The following is a 19226-nucleotide window of genomic DNA, read 5'->3' on the forward strand; positions in this document are numbered from 1 at the left end:
TTTTTGTGTACATGGATGAGTGAGTTTGGGGTGGATGAACTTGACTGGCCTGCACAGAGTCCTGACCTCAACCTGATAGAACACCTTTGGGATGAATTAAAGTGCAGACTGCGAGTCAGGTCTTCTCTCCAACATCAGTGCCTGACCTCACAAATGTGCTTCTAAAATAATAGTCAAACATTCCCATAGACACACTCCTAAACCTTGTTGACAGCCTTACCAAAAGAGTTGAAGCTGTTTTAGCTGCAAAGGGTGGGCAAACCCAATATTGAACCCTACGGACTAAGACTGGAAATGCCATTAAAGTTTATGTGCTTTTAAAGGAAGGTGTCCCAATACTTTTGGTAATATAGTGTATCTGTGGCTGCTTGTAAGCACCTCTTGATCCATTCTCTTTGATAATGGCTCTTTTACTGGAAATTCACTATGTACCTTATTGCTTTATAATTGCACAGCTGAAAACTGACATTACTTATCTTCTGTGTCTTGATAGCTTTTTTTTTTTTTGCAAATTCATATTAAAAAGTAGAGTATCTATAATCTCTAACTTTTCAGCTTGCAATTTTTAATATGTTCTAAATAATGGGTGTCAAAACTGTAGCCCAAGGTTGCTATGAATGTGGCCCAACAGAAAATCGTAAACTTACTTAAAATGTTGTTTTTTTTAGATTTTTGTATAAATGCATTTACACTTAGTGAACACATGTGGCCGAGAAAAAGTTTACAGTGTCTCTTTACTGGACTTTTTTAAGTTTTATCTTCCCAAAGAAAAATATCCTACTCTTCACAATTACATTTTAATCATGTCATCAGTTTCTGGCAGAGATGTATAGTAACGAAGTAGAACTACTTCACTACTGTACTTAAGTACTAAAAGGCAGTATCTGTACTTTCCTAGAGTAGAATTCTTTTTCTCCTATTTCCACTTTTACTTCAGTACATATTTTCGATGAGTTTAACTAGGCTAGCGGTATCCCCGAGCGTGATTCGGGGTAGGAATTTCCTGCTATTATCGGTATCCCCGAGTCACGCTGAATGTGCAGAGCTGTGCAGACAGCGCAGCGGAGTGTCTTACCTTATCCTGGCGATCTAGCGATGATCTCTCATTGCTGTGACCGCCAGCCGAGATCCCCGCCGCTCGTCTGTCCGTAGGAGGACTTCCTAGTTCCGTTCCCTGCAGCAGCAATGCTGCATGGGAGCGGAACTAGGGAGGGAAATTCAAAAAAAAAAACGTTGCACAAAACACAAACACATTTTATATTATATATATGCATATATATATATATATATATATATATATATATATATATATATATATATATATATATATATATACCTATATATTATTATTAATTAGATTATAATTCATGCGTTTTATATATATATATATATATATATATATATATATATTTATAATCTAATCAATAATAATTTTATTATATATATTGTACATTCTATAATAAAATTATATTATTGATTCGATTATAATTCATGCGTTTGTGTTTCAAATTTATCACATCTGGGATGTCTACTAGAGTCTTGTTTTGGTCAGGTTTAAGTCAGTAATTACTAAGAATTGTAGGACTATAATACATAACGCCAAATTTCCATGAAAAAAATTGTACCGCTTTTGGTACAGAATTCCTGACAGAATCATACCGCCAGGGAGGTTAATACTTTTACTCAGATATTTTTTTTATGTGCTGCATCGTTACTCGTTACAAATATAAAAATGTTACAAATCATTCCATTCCAAACCCGCACAGCCGCTGACTTTTTTTTACTCGAGTCTCACTGTCTCTGAGACTCACAAGTCACGACCAATCCCCGACCCGATGCGATGGCTCAGGGGCAAGGCCTCGCCACCTCTGCCCTCCCTCGGCTCGACCCGAGTCCCACCTCCCGCTCGGCTCTCAAGTGAAGTGGTGGTGGCGAGAGAGGAGAGACACCTGCCTGCGGAGTGACCTCTCTGGGCCCTGGCTGGGGTAGGGACTGTGAGTTACTAGAGTCTAGACTACTAGACTGTCTCTGGGCACTGTGCAGCGTGGCCGCCCAGCGCGGGAGAACTGGATGGAGGTAGGAATATATTCTTCTTTCAGCAGGGGGGACTGGGGACTATGGAGAGAGAGGCTGCAGGACTCAAGACAGCCTAAGGTAGGAGAAGTAAGAACTGTCTTGAAGTCAAGTCACTCACTAAGGGGATCGGATCTATTCAATGGGGAGAGGGACCTGCCCTGGCCTGCCCTACTCTAAGGGGGATCTATAATGGGAGGAGGGCCCTGGCCTGCTCTAAGGGGGATCTATAATGGGAGGAGGGCCCTGGCCTGCTCTAATGGGAATCTATTATGGGAGGGGGACCTTGGCCTGCTGTAAGTGGGATCTATAATGGGAGGGGGACCCTGGTCTGCTCTAAGGGGGATCTATAATGGGAGGGGGACCCTGGCCTGCTCTAAGTGGGATCTATAATGGGAGGGGGACCCTGGCCCGCTGTAAGTGAGATCTATAATGGGAGGGGGGCCCTGGCCTGTTTTAAGGGGGATCTATAATGGGAGGGGGACCCTGGCCTCCTCTAAGGGGGGATCTATAATGGGAGGGGGACCCTTGCCTACTCTAAGGGGAATCTGTAATGGGAGGGGGACCCTGGCCTTCTCTAAGGGGATCTATAATGGGAGGGGGACCCTGACCTGCTCTAAGGGGGATCTAAAATGGGAGGGGGCCCTGGCCTTTTGACTACTTTCTTTAATAACTACATAACACAATACTTGTACTTTTACTTTCAGTACTTGAGTAGTAAATTTTAAAATAAACTACTTGCAATACTTAAGTACAAAAAATGTTGAATACTTTAGTACTTCTACTTAAGTGTGGTGCTTAAAGAGCACTTCAACTTCTACTCAAGTCACTTTTTTGATAGAGCACTTGTACTTTTACTTAAGTCTGGGTCTCTAGTACTTTATACATCTCTGGTTTCTGGTAGCACCTATATTTGTGAGCAACTATCTTAAGGGATGAAGCACCTGAAGGGCTAAATTAGAACCAAAATATCTGATGAGCACATTGAGAATTAATGGAGAATTGCTACTACATGCATCAAAAACTGTGTCAACTAGTTTTATGTTGCCCTTTTTTTCTTTTATAATAAAAAATATATAAAAAAAAAAATGAAATTGTATTACTTAGATAAGTACATTATCTATATCAGTGATCATTAACTTTTGATCTGCCCAACTTTTTCTGCTCATAAGCTATCCTTATTGTCAGTAAATTATATGTGTGGCCCAAGACAATTCCTTTTCTTCCAATGTGGCCCAGGATAGTCAAATTATGTTATACACCCCTGTTCTAAATAAAGTCACGCAGCGGCCACCACCTCCTGTTTTCACCAATGCCACCCCAGGTCTTCTAGGCAACAAGGGTAAACATTTCCCGCTCTCTAGCCTGTTCAGTCCCTCCAGCGGCACCGACTTTGTGAGCTTCGCGCATGTGTGGTCGGAGGAGGTTCCTGACAGCTCTGGTGGCTGTGTTTCTTTTCCATCATGTGCTCTGCATCCTGAGGGCTGGCTTTTGGGGACTTGCTTCAGCCAATAGTGGCAATGAAGAGAGGGAGTGCTGTAAAAGCCTTGTACATCTTACACATGAGTGCAGATTTTGATAGTGAAATAACACATATAGGGCAAAACTAAACACTGGTACTGGAGCTGAACACGCAGATCCACCTACATAGGGAGATACTTACTATAGCCCAATATGCAGGGATGGAGCCGCCTATACGGAGAGGCACTAGAGCTGGTCTAGGTAGGAAGGTGGGATAGAGTACAGATGTGAGAAAGCTTTTCAGAGGGGGGGTGGAGGCAGATGTGTGTAGAGGTGGGTAATAGAAGGAGAGTGGTGGGAGAGATGTTGCCCACTGTGCATAGCATACTCCTGAACCCTGCACATAGCATGCACCCCTAAACTCTGCACTCTGTACATAGAGCACCCCTGAACTCTGCACTCTGTAGATAGCGCACCCCTGAACTCTGCACATAGCACACCCCTGAACTCTGCACTCTGTACATAGCTCACCCCTGAACTCTGCACTCTGTACATAGTGCACCCCTGAACTCTGCACTCTGTACGTAACACACTACTGAACCCTGCACTCTGTATGTAGTGTTACCCAGATACACACAGCCCTTTGAGGGCAACTACATTGCTGATGCGGCCCGCAATGAAGTTTGAGTTTGACACCCCTGAAATAAAATAAAAAGAAAACTTTCTTTATCACTTTCACATTTTTAAAAGGGTAGACATGTACAAAATATCAGTAACCTCCTAACCCACCCACTTACACTTCAATCTGGTGAAAGAACTTGATCTGTGTAAAGCAAGCACTTTTATTGGCTACTTCTGCCTTAGCAGCTAATTAGAGCCTCTTCTTCACAAAGAAACCAAAATTGGCCTCAGCCAACAGACAAAAGTGTGCATATATGAAAGAAGTGCCAGGCCAAAGATAAAAAATTTTTTATTTTGTTTTAAAAGACAGACAATGCGTTTCAGGGATCAGAGGCACTCCCCGTTCATCAGAGCTGCAATAAAACATAATATAATGTAAATATAATTGTGACTGATAAAATCATGAGCCCAACAATCATAAAACATCATGGATAACATACATATAAATGTGTGAACACATACGTGTATTCAAAAACACCCGTACATTCACAAACATTCATACATGCATTTAAATGAGAATAAAGAGAGAAGGGAATATCAGATATTAAGTGATAAGATGCAATGGGTTCATTTTAAAAATTAACATCTTGGCACCCACAGCACACAAATATGTGACCTCTCGGCAGGTGAGCCTTGGCGCTAAGCAGCCACATATTTGCGTGCAATGCTGCAAACCCAGCTGTGCCGAGAGTGCGCGTCCTGTGCAGACCAGACACAGTTACCGGCAGATAACGGAAGCTTTCTGATCATGTGACAGCCATGACAACCAATCACAGCGGTCACATGATCATAAACCCTGCCCTGCCCCCCTGCCCTTTAAGGGGTTTCAGATGCCAGGAGGAGGGACAGGGTTTATGATCATGTGACCACCGTGTCCGGCTGTCATGGCCCAGAAGGCTCCAGCGCTAAGAGGTTACTATCAGATTCTACATGATAAGTAGATGCCATTGCACCATTATACACTGCTCAAAAAAATTAAAGGAACACCTTGAAAACACATCAGATCTCAATAGTGGAAAATATCATGCTGGATATCTATACTGATATGGACTGGGTAATGTGTTAGGAATGAAAGGATGCCACATTGTTTGATAAAAATGAAAATTATAAACCTACAGAGGGCTAAATTCAAAGACACCCCAAAATTTAAAGTGAAAAAATGATGCAGCAGGTTTGTCAATTTTGCTGAACTTTCATTTTAGCAACTCAAAATGGTACTCAGTAGTTTGTATGGCCCCCATGTGCTTGTATGCATGCCTGACAACGTCGGGGCATGCTCCTAATGAGACGATGGATGGTGTCCTGGGGTCTTTCCTCCCAGATCTGGGCGGGCATCACTGAGCTTCTGAACAGACTGTGAAAAGGCGCCATCAGATGGACTGAACCATAATGTCCCAGAGGTGTTCTATTGGATTTAGGTCAGGCGAGCATGGGGGCCATTCAATGATATCAATTCCTTCATCTTCCAGGAACTGGCTGCATACTCTCACCTCATGAGGCCGGGCATTGTCATGCACCAGGAGGAACCCAGGACCACTGCACCAGCATAGGGTCTGACAATAGGTCCAAGAATTTCATCTCGATACCTAACTGCAGTCAGGGTGCCATTGTCTAGCCTGTAGAGGTCTGTGCATCCCTTCATGGATATGCCTCCCCAGACCATCACTCACCCACCACCAAACCAGTCATGCTGAACGATGTTACAGGCAGCATAACATTCTCCATGGCTTCTCCAGACCCTTTCATGTTTGTCACATGTTCTCGGGGTGAACCTGCTCTCATCTGTGAAAAGCACAGGGTGCTAGTGGCGGACCTTCCAGTTCTGGTGTTCAATGGAAAGTGCCAATTGAGCTCCACGGTGCTGGACAGTGAGCACAGGGCCCACTAGAGGACATCAGGCCCTCAGGCCACCCTTGTGATGTCTGTTTCTGATTGGTCAGTGACATTCACAACAGTGGCCTGCTGGAGGTCATTTTGTAGGGCTCTGGCAGTTATCTTCCTGTTCCTCCTTGCACAAAGAAGCAGATATTGGTCCTTCTGATGGACCTACTATGGCCCTGCCCAGCTCTCTTAGAGTAACTGCCTGTCTCCTGGAATATCCTCCATGCTCTTGAGACTGGGAACCTTCTGGCAATGGCATGTATTGATGTGCCATCCTGGAGGAGTTGGACTGCCTGTGCAACCTCTATAAGGTCCAGGTATCGCCTCATGCTACCAGTAATGACACTGACCATAGCCAAATGCAAAACTAGTGAAAAACAGTCAGAAAAGATTTGTAGGGAAAAAAATGTAATGTCCTTCACCTGTAAAACCATTCCTGTTTTGGGGGTTGTCTCATTTTTGCCCTTCTAGTGCACCTGTTGTTAATTTCATTAACACCAAAGCAGATGGAACTGATTAACAACCCCCTCTGCTACCTAACTGACAAGATCAATATCCCAGGAGTTTAATTGACTTGATGCTATATTCTGATTAAAAAGTGTTCATTACATTTTTTTGAGCAGTGTATATATAACTGAATTAATTCACTTAAAAACAAACAATTCTATATAATGAAATCCTTTTCTCTCCTCCCTTTTCTATATAACTTTGGGTCTCCAACAAGACTGGATTCTTATTGTGAGCAGTCTAACTCAAGCCATTGGGCTCTCCAAATGTTTTTCGCCCTCTCACTACCTTGTTTAAAAGCATATCAAAGTCCCAGCGCCTCTTTGATGCCTTTTTTTTCACTGGAGTTAAGACATGAGTGTGGTGGACTATAACAGGTTTATCATTTCAAACTGCTCTAAACAGTAAAGTTAGCCCAACTTTTTTTGTATAATGTGAAAGATGAGGTTATGCTGATTAAATAGATACCTAACATGTCACACTTTCAAATTGCGCACACTCGTGAAATGGCGACAAACTACGGTACTTAAAATTCTCTATAGGCGGCGCTTTAAACATTTTTAACGGTTACCTGTTAGAGTTACAGAGGGAGGTCTGGCACATTCCTTGTGACAGTAATAGGCAGTGACAGGTACTCTTTATGGCGGGATCTGGGGTCTTAAAGACTCCAAACCCCTACTCTGCACTTGAAAGTATTCAAAACGCCAAGATCGGCATATTTGAATACTGTAGATTTTTTTTAAAATGGCATCGTTGGCTGGTGAGTTAACCTGGAAGTGACGTTATGAAATCGCTTCAGGGTTACTATCTCAATTCCAGCTTTGTTCGCATCTCCGACCAGCTGGAGGACAGGCGAGCCATGGAAGGTGGCGGGAGAGGGGGACATCCCCTCCCGCTGCTTGTAATAACAACCGAGCAGCTGCTTAGCCGCATTGGTTGTTATTACATGAAAGCCAACCACCGGCTCTAAAAAAACGTACTGGGGTGATGCCTGCAGCTGCAGGCATCACTCCAGTACAACCACTTGAGATAAACTGATGTACAGATAAGTGATTTTGCAGCAAACGGTTAATCTAGAAGTCCCCATTTGCTCCAGCATGCTTGCATGCAACTGATGACATCATTGTGCTGCATCAGCTACCTCATATTTTTTTCACTTTGTGAACTTTGATAACCAGTCTTAAAGTGTATTTCCACTTCTGTAACCAATTTGGGATAACACCTACTTTGTATTTGTTACATGTTTTAATTGGCATAGCAATGTGAAGCAGCAAGATATTGCTCCTATTGCTAGCAATTGAGATTTAGCAGCGTTCTGGCCAGTGACAAAACATTATCTTTGCGCTTGTGGTTACATAAGGAGCAATTTCATAGGGACACAGAGGCAGCCTTTTTAGTGACCCTGCCTCTGGCAGCAGAATTGCCCATGTGTCATCAGCCTTAAAACTAAATTAATGCTCCCAGTGGGTAAATTGCAGATAACTAACATGGATACTATTGTAAAAAAACAAAAAAACAAACAAACAATGTGTTTTAGGATTACATAGTCAGGTTGAAAAAAGACACAAGTCCATCTGGCTCAACCAATAAAAAAAGGGTGAGAATTTTTGTTTTTCTTCTCTTGAAACACCAGGTTGGTACTGGAGCATTGGCACCCACATAGTAAAAGACCCTGCACTGTCAATGCCCACTTGCTATGGAGATACCAGTCCAAAACCTGACAGATTTACACCTTGGGAACAAAATTATGTAATGAATCAGGTGAACTGCAAGATGAAAAAACTTCTTAATTATTTGCTCATCTCTACTTCTCACACTACATTGAACAACAGTAAATTAGCTGAAGATTCCCAGAGGTAGCTTGTATAAGAGCCACATTAAACTCACTAATAAGAATTAAACTTTAGCAGCAATTTGAAAGTACTGCCCCGAGGGTCAATTCACATGGGTGATTACACTCACTGCGATTTCCCGAATCTGCAGAGTACCACATCCGTCATGTATACAAGAATTACTAGAAAACATTGGTCAGACTTTACTGGTACAGAAGAAAACACGCTTTCATTATATAAAAACATGAACAAAACTTTATTACAAACAAATAACAAAATACGCGGCATCTTCAAAAAGTTTCTGCACTTTTTCTAACTCTATTTATTAAGAATTTCAAATTATATCATTTGTCTACATCACAGGTGTAAAAAGCAAGGCCCGCGGGCCAAATGCGGCCCCCCAGGCCATTTCATGTGGCCCTCACACCTCTCCTGCACCTCTCTTGTTTCTGCCCACACCTTGTCTCTGTAGTCGGTAGCAGAGAGGACAGAACTCCTTTGCCAGATCCTGCACTCCTCTGTGCAGCTGCAGAAAGGCTCATCTTTGCCCACCCCCCTTCTCAGCAGAGAGGAGGGCAGAACTCCTACTGCACCTCTCTGTGCAGCCGAAACACCATGACTTTGCCTCCCCTGGTCTCAGCATTCAGCAGACTTTGGAAGCAGACTCCAGTCCTCCTCTGGTTCTCCTCCAGACCTGCAACTTCCTCCCAGATCCACCCGCATCTTCTTCCTGGTAGCAGCACAAGGTAAAGGGGTGCATTGTGATGTAAGGAAGGGTGGGTGACTGTTGACTTCTGATGGTGGGGGGGTTCTTGACATCCCATGTAAGGGTGTAAGGGGGCTTGGGGTGCTCTGGATATCTAGTCCTATCGATATAACCGGCCCTTTGAGGGCAACCATAATGTTGATGCGGCCCACGATAAAATTGAGTTTGACACCCCTAGTCTACATGGTCGCCTTCCTTTGCGATTCTTTTTTCCCAGTGTTATACCAACTTTTTAATGCCATCAACAAAAAATGTTTTTGGTTGAGCGCATAGCCACTGATGCCCCACTGCTTTCACATCATCACATGAAAATATTTTTCCCCTTAAAGCTTCTTTGAGTGGTCCAAAAAGGTGGAAATCAGATGGAGCTAAATCCGGACTATGGGTTTTCCATAACCTCCCACTCATAAACGACTCTACAGAGATGGAATTGTGCTCCCGTCACATCTTCTTGCCACAAATAGCATGTGACAGAATGCTGTTCCTCTATGGTGCAATTTATACGTTTCACAGGCATCTTCACCACAGCATGACAACTCTTATGCCCCTTTCACACACGGAGTCCGTCAGGCGGACTCCGTTTTTCTCGGCGGGGGATCGATCCACCGAACCCCCGCTGAGCAGGCGGAAGACAGCTGTGTCTCTGCGCTGTGTGCGGAGACACAGCTGTCAGGTCCGCATTCTTCTCTATGGGGGAATCGGATGGGAAAGGACCGTCTGTCCGTTCTTATCCGATACGATCCACCAGATGGATGGAAAATAGGGTTTCCATCCATCCGGTTTTGACGGATCGGATCGGATGTCAGCGGACATGTCTCCGCTGACATCCGATGCCCCATAAAGATGCATGGGGCGTCCGTTCAGATCCGCCAAATTAAAATGACAGGTGGATCTGAACGGACTCCGTGTGAAAGGGGCCTTATACTAAACTGCCAGACAGACTAGTCACATGACACTCTCAGACACGACCAATTACTACTCCTCCTGCCCCCACCATTTCCAATCAAAATATAAAAGTCTGGAAACATTTTTAAGACCCCTCGTAAAAAAAAATATCACAATGGACTGATTACTCAGGTCCTAAAATCAATTGTCCTATGTGCAATCTTCCTCATAATATGCAGTGCTAATTATCATCAACAATCTGGGACTATTTCATTTACAATTTAATATATAATAATATATGGCCTTGTGGTGATGAATCCTCTTCGGTTAATGAGCTTCTTCAGGACCCATTGAGGACCAATGGGGAGGCAACTCTGGTTCATAACTAGAGCACAACAACAAGAGAGGGGTGAACCGACCTTGTGCATTACCACTAAAAAGGTTTATTAAAATCCAAAATAATATACATTATACTCACAAACAATTGTAGATAGCACACATGTAAACATGATCGGACAAAAGATCTACAAGGTAGCCAAGGCACTCCACAGCGCTGGATAGCGTGCTAATATCGGCACGAATCTGCTGTGGCTGACGCGTTTCAAGGGCGAACCCTCTTCCTCAGAGCCAAAGAGTGCTACTCAGCTAGTAACTAGAGCAACCATACAGGATACTCCCCTGGGGGGGCACTGAGACAGAAAGAAGGAGTAAAGGAGCAGCACCACCCAAAAGCAATTAATATAATGATATTTGGGCTGACACAATGTATTCAATATTCCAAGGGCAATATTCATACTTTGAGGTGATGACCTGATCTACAGTGAGTCACAGACTTTACTGCAGACTGAAAAGCCGGACCGCTGGAAAAAAAAACTATTTAGATAGATCCTGACCACTCTACTAAATGCTGATCACCGTCAGAGGGTTGTTAACAAATGGAGAGGGTAAATTCAGCCATAAGTCATGAATCCCTCATACCTTTACATAACTGCCAACAAAGCCGCCAAACCCTCAAACTGCCCATCTGGAGAGCCCGAGTCAAGTCAGAGTACTGCTTTATAAGTACCAATCATTGTCATTATTGTGAATTTTCCTTTATTAGCAATTGTACTAGCAGACATGTTTGTTTCAATGGCACATGTCCAGATTAGCATTTTACGAGCTAATAAAAATATTTTATATTACAAGCTATTAAGAACATCTTATATTGTGATGAAATTTTAAATGGTCTAAGGGAGTACAAGTGCTAAACTGGTAAGATGGATTTATAAACCGCATATAACTTGGCAAGCATTTTTGTTTTCTTCTCTCTGAATGCACCCATATCCACATTCCAGATGTCCAGGCAGGGTATGATGCAGCTGCCGAATATCCCAGTACTTGAAATCCAACAGGTTAACACCCACATTGTGAAGGATTCTAGAGGTTACCAAATTTCTTCCTAAATACACGTGCATATGTGGAACTTTAAAGCATTAAATATGGTTTTCATGAAGTGTGTGTCTTGGTTCAGCTATTTTGATGTTTTAAAATGTATTTTTCTTTTACAGTATCATGTATCAACTAACGTTTTATGATTTCCAAGAATTCTTTAGTTAGCATTTTCAAGGTGTGTTTTTTTTTTTTTTTTTTTTTGTGTGAATTATTTGCAAATCATAGGAAGAGCAAACAGCTAAATACACAGGGGGTTGCTTTACCTGCCAAAGGATTGTTATGCTTGTCCATTCAGCCCTGGAATGCTAGACAGCCCAGCCAGGAGGATTACACCACTTTTTATGTAACTGTAGAAGGACACTATGGTGTCCACTCTTCACCACCAGCATTTTGATTTAATAGTGAAAGAGTAGCAGCAGACTCATAAGGGTCATTCTCTGCTCACTCTTCTGTCCTATCAGCATGTTCCTCAGCACATTTGCATGTAGCACACCTGATAGCTGCTGCCCATCCCTCACCCAGTCCAAATGCTGCTGTATAGTGGATTTAAAGGGGGTTTCTTTACCTGCCAAAGGATTTTTATGCTTGCCCATTCAGCCCTGGAATGCTAGACAGCCCAGCCAGGAGGATGACACCACTTTTTATGTAACTGTAGAAAGACACTGTGGTGTCCATTCTTCACCACCAGTCTTTTGATTTGACAGTGAAAGAGTAGCAGCAGACTTTTAACCACTTGCCGTCTGCTCACGTTGAGCCTACTGCGGCAAAGTGGTTCGTTATCGTCTGGCGACGTAGACCTACATCGCCAGACACTCCCCTTTCTTTCGGGAGTCGGGCGATTGCCGCTGCTCTTCCCCGATCGTCGGGGAATCGAGTGTGGAGATTCGCCCGCTTGTGGGGGGATCTCTGAAGTGACAGGCAGGGTCAGATTGCAGGGTTCAGCATAGTTGAACCCTCGATCTGTCCTTGTGTCACACAGTCACCTCCCCCCACACACGTTAGTAAGCACCAGGCATACATTAACCCCTCCCTCTCCAATAAAATGAACCCCTTCCCTGCCAGTGTCATTTTTACAGTAACAGTGCATATATATAGCACTGATTACTGCAGTAATGTCACTGGTACCCCCAAAAGTGTCAAAAATGTCAGTCAAGGGTCCGATCTGTCTGCCACAATGTCGCAGTCCCGCAAAAAAAATTGCAGATCGCCATTACTCGTTAAAAAAAAAAACACCAAAAATGACAGAAATCTTTCCCTTAGTTAGTAAACGCAATAACTTTTGCGCAAACCAATCAAAATACGCTTATTGTGAATTTTTTTACCAAACATAGGTAGCAGAAAACAAATTGGCCAAAAATTATAAAAAAATTAGATTTTTACATTTTTTGGGGGGGAATTTCATATAAAAAAATTTTAAAAATATTGTAATTTTTTCAAAATAAACGCTCTTTCTTTGTTTATAGCACAAAAAAGTAAAAATCGCACAGGTGATCAAATACCACCAAAAGAAAGCTCTGTTTTTGGGGAAAAAAGGAATTAAATTTTGTTTGGGTACGGCGTCGCACGACCGCGCAATTGTCAGTTAAAGTCGCACAGCGCTGAATCGCAAAAAATGGCCCAGACGTAAGACAGCAAAATCCTCCAGTGGTAAAGTGGTTAACTGCTTGTGATTTTAGTAGCATGATTAAGTTACTGAAAAACCTAATGTGGTCACTGCCAGCAAGTGAATGTATTTATCAGTTGCATGGGAAAAAAGTCACCTATTTAGCTTGCCCCCTACATTTATATACCAATATATAGGTCATATATTTTAGGGTGCATGTCTGTAAACCCTGTTGCTACCTAGGCTACACAAAAAAATATCGGAAAAAACAGTAGTCTTGTTTTCCAAATTATCTTGCCAAGGATGTTTAGCGTAGTCCCAAGACACTAATATCAATCATTTTTTTTCTAAACCTGCTAAAATTTCCAGAACCAAGTGATGATCATCTAATGTCTAAAGACCATGTAACACTAGTAATCCTGGCTCTGGTGGTAATTTGACAAAGACAGGATTGCCAAATTGGACGGAGAAATACTGTTTTTTATGCGTGAGAGTGTGTGTTGTTGCGCCTAATGCCCTTAGTAGTGTCAGTAAAAGAATTGTGTTTAAATATAAAGTGCAACCAGAGTCTAAAATCTTCCTCCTTAGTGTCTTGGTAAATAGTATTGGTGAATACACAAATATAAGTGGGTCATATATAAAAATTAATATCATAAACTCTAATACAGTGATTTTAAATGTGAAACACAAATATGTACTGAAAAAAAAAATCGCAATTGAATGGCGTAATCCCAAAATCACAATATTGCAATATAATCACAAAAACTTAAAAAATCCTTAAAAATGCAACATGTATATGCATCTCATAAGGGAGTCCATAATTTTACCAAGCACAGGGTTACCTCAGCAGGGGAGTTGCAGGGAAGTGTGTAGTTGCTATAGGTAACCATGGACTGGTGGGAATGTAATTGCAGCCTGACACCGACTTTCACATGAACACGGCCCCGCCAGGCATTAGTGAGCGCGTACACGTGAAGAGGTGCCCCCTTAAACATAGGTATACACCAGTTAGGTTCAGTGATTTAAATGCCCTGCTACTGGCCAATTTTACAATCTACGGTCTCGGGTTACTTCACCTTTACTAAAAAAAACTGCCTTTCCAGATAAGGGCTCCTGTTTACTGTATGAAAAAAAATTCTGCAGCTTTGACTAAAGTTGGATAATGTCCTTGGCTAGAGGTGTAGACACTTTTACATATCATGTAAAGCCTGACTGAAAAACTTCCAGAGATGGCATCATCCTGTCCTGCCTTGTTGCTAGGATGTTGCTAAGATGCTCCCAGGTGTTACTGCTCACTCCCATCATCAAACCGGAGTAAGCTCCCAAACCCCTGCACATGTATGTTTAGACCACTATTTTCTCCATCTCACCATTACTGACCTTACAGTTACTGCCACACAAGAGAGAGGGCACATATAAGTGTGTTAAAATCCGCTGGGAGTGGCATAGCAACATCCTAGCAACAGGGCAGGATGGGATGATGCCATCTCTATAAATAGATTGCACCCAGCTTGTTTTATATACAGTGGTGATCGAAAGTTTGGGCACCCCAGGAAAAAATTTGTATTAATGTGCATAAAGAAGCCAAGAAAAGATGGAAAAATCTCCAAAAGACATCAAATTACAGATTAGACATTCTTATAATATGTCAACAAAAATTAGATTTTATTTCCATCATTAACACTTTCAAAATTACAGAAAACTAAAAAATGGCGTCTGCAAAAGTTTGGGCACCCTGCAGAATTTATAGCATGTACTGCCCCCGTTGCAAGACTGAGACCTGCCAGTGTCATGGATTGTTCTCAATCATCGTCTGGGAAGACCAGGTGATGTCAATCTCAAAGGTTTTAAATGCCCAGACTCATCTGACCTTGCCCCAACAATCAGCACCATGAGATCTTCTAAGCAGTTGTCTAGAAAACTGAAACTGAAAATAGTTGACGCTCACAAAGCTTGGGAAGGCTATAAGAAGATAGCAAAGCATTTTCAGATGCCAATATCCTCTGTTCGGAATGTAATTAAGAAATGGCAGTCATCAGGAACAGTGGACGTTAAAGTAAGATCTGGAAGACCAAGAAAAATATCAGACAGAACAGCTCGCAGCATTGTGAGAAAAACAATTCAAAACCCACATTTGACTGCATGATCCCTCCAGAAAGATCTGGCAGACACTGGAGTTGTGGTACACTATTCCACTATAAAGAGATACTTGTACAAATATGGTCTTCATGGAAGAGTCATCAGAAGAAAACCTCTTCTACGTCCTCACCACAAAAATCAGAGTTTGAACTTTGCAAATGAACATATAAACAAGCCTGATGCATTTTGGAAACAAGTTCTGTGGACCAATGAGGTTAAAATTGAAATTTTTGGCCGGAATGAGCAAAGGTACGTTTGGAGAAGGGGCACAGAATTTAATGAAAAGAACCTCTGTCCAACTGTTAAGCATGGGGGTGGATCAATCATGCTTTGGGGTTATATTGCAGCCAGTAGCACAGGGAACATCTCACGAGTAGAAGGAAAAATGGATTCAATAAAATTTCAGCAAATTTTGGATGGTAACTTGATGCCATCTGTGAAAAAGCTGAAAATAAAGAGAGGATGGCTTCTACAAATGGATAATGATCCTAAATACACCTCGAAATCCACGGGGGATTACATCAAGAGGTGTAAACTGAAGGTTTTACCCTGGCCTTCACAATCTCCTGACCTCAACATAATTGAAAATCTATGGATAGACCTTAAAAGAGCAGTGTGAGACAGACAGCCCAGAAATCTCAAAGAACTGGAAGACTTTTGTAAGGGAGAATGGGCAAAGATACCTCAAACAAGAATTGAAAGACTCTTGGCTGGCTACAAAAAGCGTTTACAAGCTGTGATACTCGCCAAAGGGGGCACTACAAGATATTAACTCTGCAGGCTGCCCAAACTTTTGCAGACGCCATTTTTTTGTTTTCTGTTATTTTGAAAGTGTAAATGATGAAAATAAAATCGAACTTTTGTTGACATATTATAAGAATGTCTAACCTGTAACTTGTTGCCTTTTGGAGATTTTTCCATCTTTCCTTGGCTTCTTTATGCACATTAATACAAATTTTTACCTGGGGTGCCCAAACTTTCGATCACCACTGTATAGCTTTCACCTGCTTGTTCTTTAAACAGATTGCACCCACCTGTTCTATAAATAGATTCTATAAATAGATTGCACCCAGATTGTTCTAAAAATAGTTTACACCTGCATGTTCAATAAATAAATGGCACCTGCTTGTTCTATAAATGGATTAAACCCAGCTTATTCTATAAAGAGATTGCACCTGTTTGGTCTATAAATAAATTACATCTGCTTGTTTTAAAAAAAAGATAGAACCCAGCTTGTTTTATAAATAGCTTGCACCTGCTTGTTCTATAAATAGATTGCACCCGCATGTTCTATAAATAGATTGCACCCTGCTTGTTCTATAAATAGTGTGCACTCTGTTCTATAAATAGTTTGCATCTGCATGTTCTATTATTAGATTGCATCCAGCTTGTTCTGTAAATAGATTGCACTTGCTTGATTGATAAATAGATTGCACCCAGCTTGTTCTATAAATAGATTGCACCTGCTATTATTATAAATTGATTGAACCCAGATTGTTCTAAAAATAGTTTGCAACTGCTTGTTCTATAAATAGATTGCACCTGTTTGCTCTATAAATAGATTGAACCCAGCACATTCTATAAACATATTGCACCTGTTTGTTCAATAAATAGATTGTACCCAGCTTGTTCTATAAACAGATTAAACCCAGCTTGTTCTGTAAAGAGATTGCACCTGCATATTCTGTAAATGGATTGAACCCAGATTGTTCTAAAAATAGAGTGCAACTGCTTGTTCTCTAGATAGATTGTGTCTGTTTGCTCTATAAATAAATTAAAACCCAGCTTATTCTATAAACACATTGCACCTGTTTGTTCAACAAATAGATTGATCCCAGTTTGTTCTATAAAAAGATCAGCTTGTTCCATAAATAGATTGCACCTGCTTGTTCTATAAGTAGATTGCCTCCAGCTTGTTCTATAAATAGATTGCACTTGCATGTTCCATAAAGGAATTGCACCTTGCTTGTTTTATAAATAGACTACATCCAAAAGATTGTAACTTGCTTGCTTTATATGCTTGTTCTATAAAGAGATTGCACCCAGTTTGTTCTATAAATAATTTGAATCTGCTTGTTTTATAAATAGATTGCACCTACTTGTTTATAAATAGATTGTAACCCGCTTGTTTTGTAAGAGACTTTACATCTTTACTAAAGCTTTAACCACTTACCCACTGGGCACATAAACCCCCTTCCTAACCAGACCAATTTTCAGCTTTCGGTGCTCTCACATTTTGAATGACAATTACTCAGTCATGCAACACTGTACCTATATGAAATTTTTGTCCTTTTTTTCACACAAGCAGAGCTTTCTATTGGTGGTATTTAATTATCATTGGGTTTATTATTTTTTTGCGCTATAAATGAAAAACAACCAAAAATTTCATTAAAAAAATGCATTTTTCTTCGTTTCGGTTTTAAAATTTTGCAAATTTAGTAATTTTTCTTCATAAATTTTGGCCAAAATTTATACTGCTACATATCTTTAGGAAAAATAACCCAAATAAGTATACATTTTTTTGTACTTTGTGCAGGTTATAGAGTTTGCAAGCTATGGTGCCAATCATTGAAAATTGATCACACCCGATGTACTGATCTCATTTCTTGCGACTCTACCAAGCCAGGACAGTACAAATACCCCCAAATGACCCCTTTTTGCAAGGCAGACATTCCAAAGTATTTAGTAAGAGGCATGGTGAGTTTTTTGAAGTTGTAATTTTTTTCCACAATTCTTTTTTTTCACAAAATGGTCATATTACTAAGTTATTTCTCACACACTATATATGCATACTTGCAACTACACCCCAAAATACATTCTGCTACTCCTCCTGAGTATGGGGATACCACATGTGTGGGACTTTTCCACAGCCTGACCACATACAGAGGTCCAACATCCAAGTAGCACCGTCAGGCATTCTAGGAGCAAAAATGACACATATAATTTCCTGACAACCTATCACACATTTAAAGGCCCTGGAGCACCAGGACAATGGAAACGCCCACAAAATGACCCCATTTTGGAAAGCAAACACCCCAACACATAATCTAGGAGGCATAATGTAATTTTTTTCCACAAGTTTTTGGAAAATGTGGAAAGAAAATGAAAACGCATTGTTTTTAACACAAAGTTGTCCATTTATAAGATATTTATAACACATAACATGTACATAGCAAAAATGACATCCCAAAATACATTCTGCTACTCTTCCAGAGTATGGCGATACCACATGTGTGATACTTTTACACAGCCTGACCACATACAGAGGCCCAACATGCAAGTAGCACCGTCATTTCCTGACTACCCATTACAATTTTGTGAGGCACTGTAGGGCACTGATAAGCACTGTAGTGGCACGGATGAGCACTGATGTGGCATAGATGTGGCACGGATGAGCAATGATGTGCCATGGATGTGGCACGGATGAGCACTGACGTGGCATGGATGTAGCACGGATGAGCACTGATGTGGCACAGATGTGGCATGGATGAGCACTGACATGGTATGGATGTGGCACAGATGAGCACTGATGTAGCATGGATGAGCACTGAGGTGGCACGGATGAGCACTGAAGTGGCATGGATGAGGCATGGATGAGCAATGTTGTGGCATGAATGTAACACGGATGAGCACTGACGTGGCATTGATGTGGTACGGATGAGCACTGACATAGGAAGGATGTGGCATGGATAAGCACTGACGTCGCATTGATGTTGCACGGATGAGCACTGACGTGGCATGGATGTGGAACGGATGAGAACTAATGTGGCACGGATAAGCACTGACGTGGCATAGATGTGGCACAGATGAGCACTGACATGGCATGGAGGAGGAAAAGATGACCACTGACGTGCCATAGATGTGGTACGGATGAGAAATGACATGGCATGGATGTGGAACAGATGAGCACTGAGGTGGCATGGATGAGCACTGACGTGGCATGGATGTTGCACCAATGACCACT

Source organism: Pelophylax lessonae (genome assembly GCF_965119305.1).
Source record: "Pelophylax lessonae genome assembly, chromosome: 6".
NCBI classification, from domain to species: Eukaryota; Metazoa; Chordata; class Amphibia; order Anura; family Ranidae; genus Pelophylax; species Pelophylax lessonae.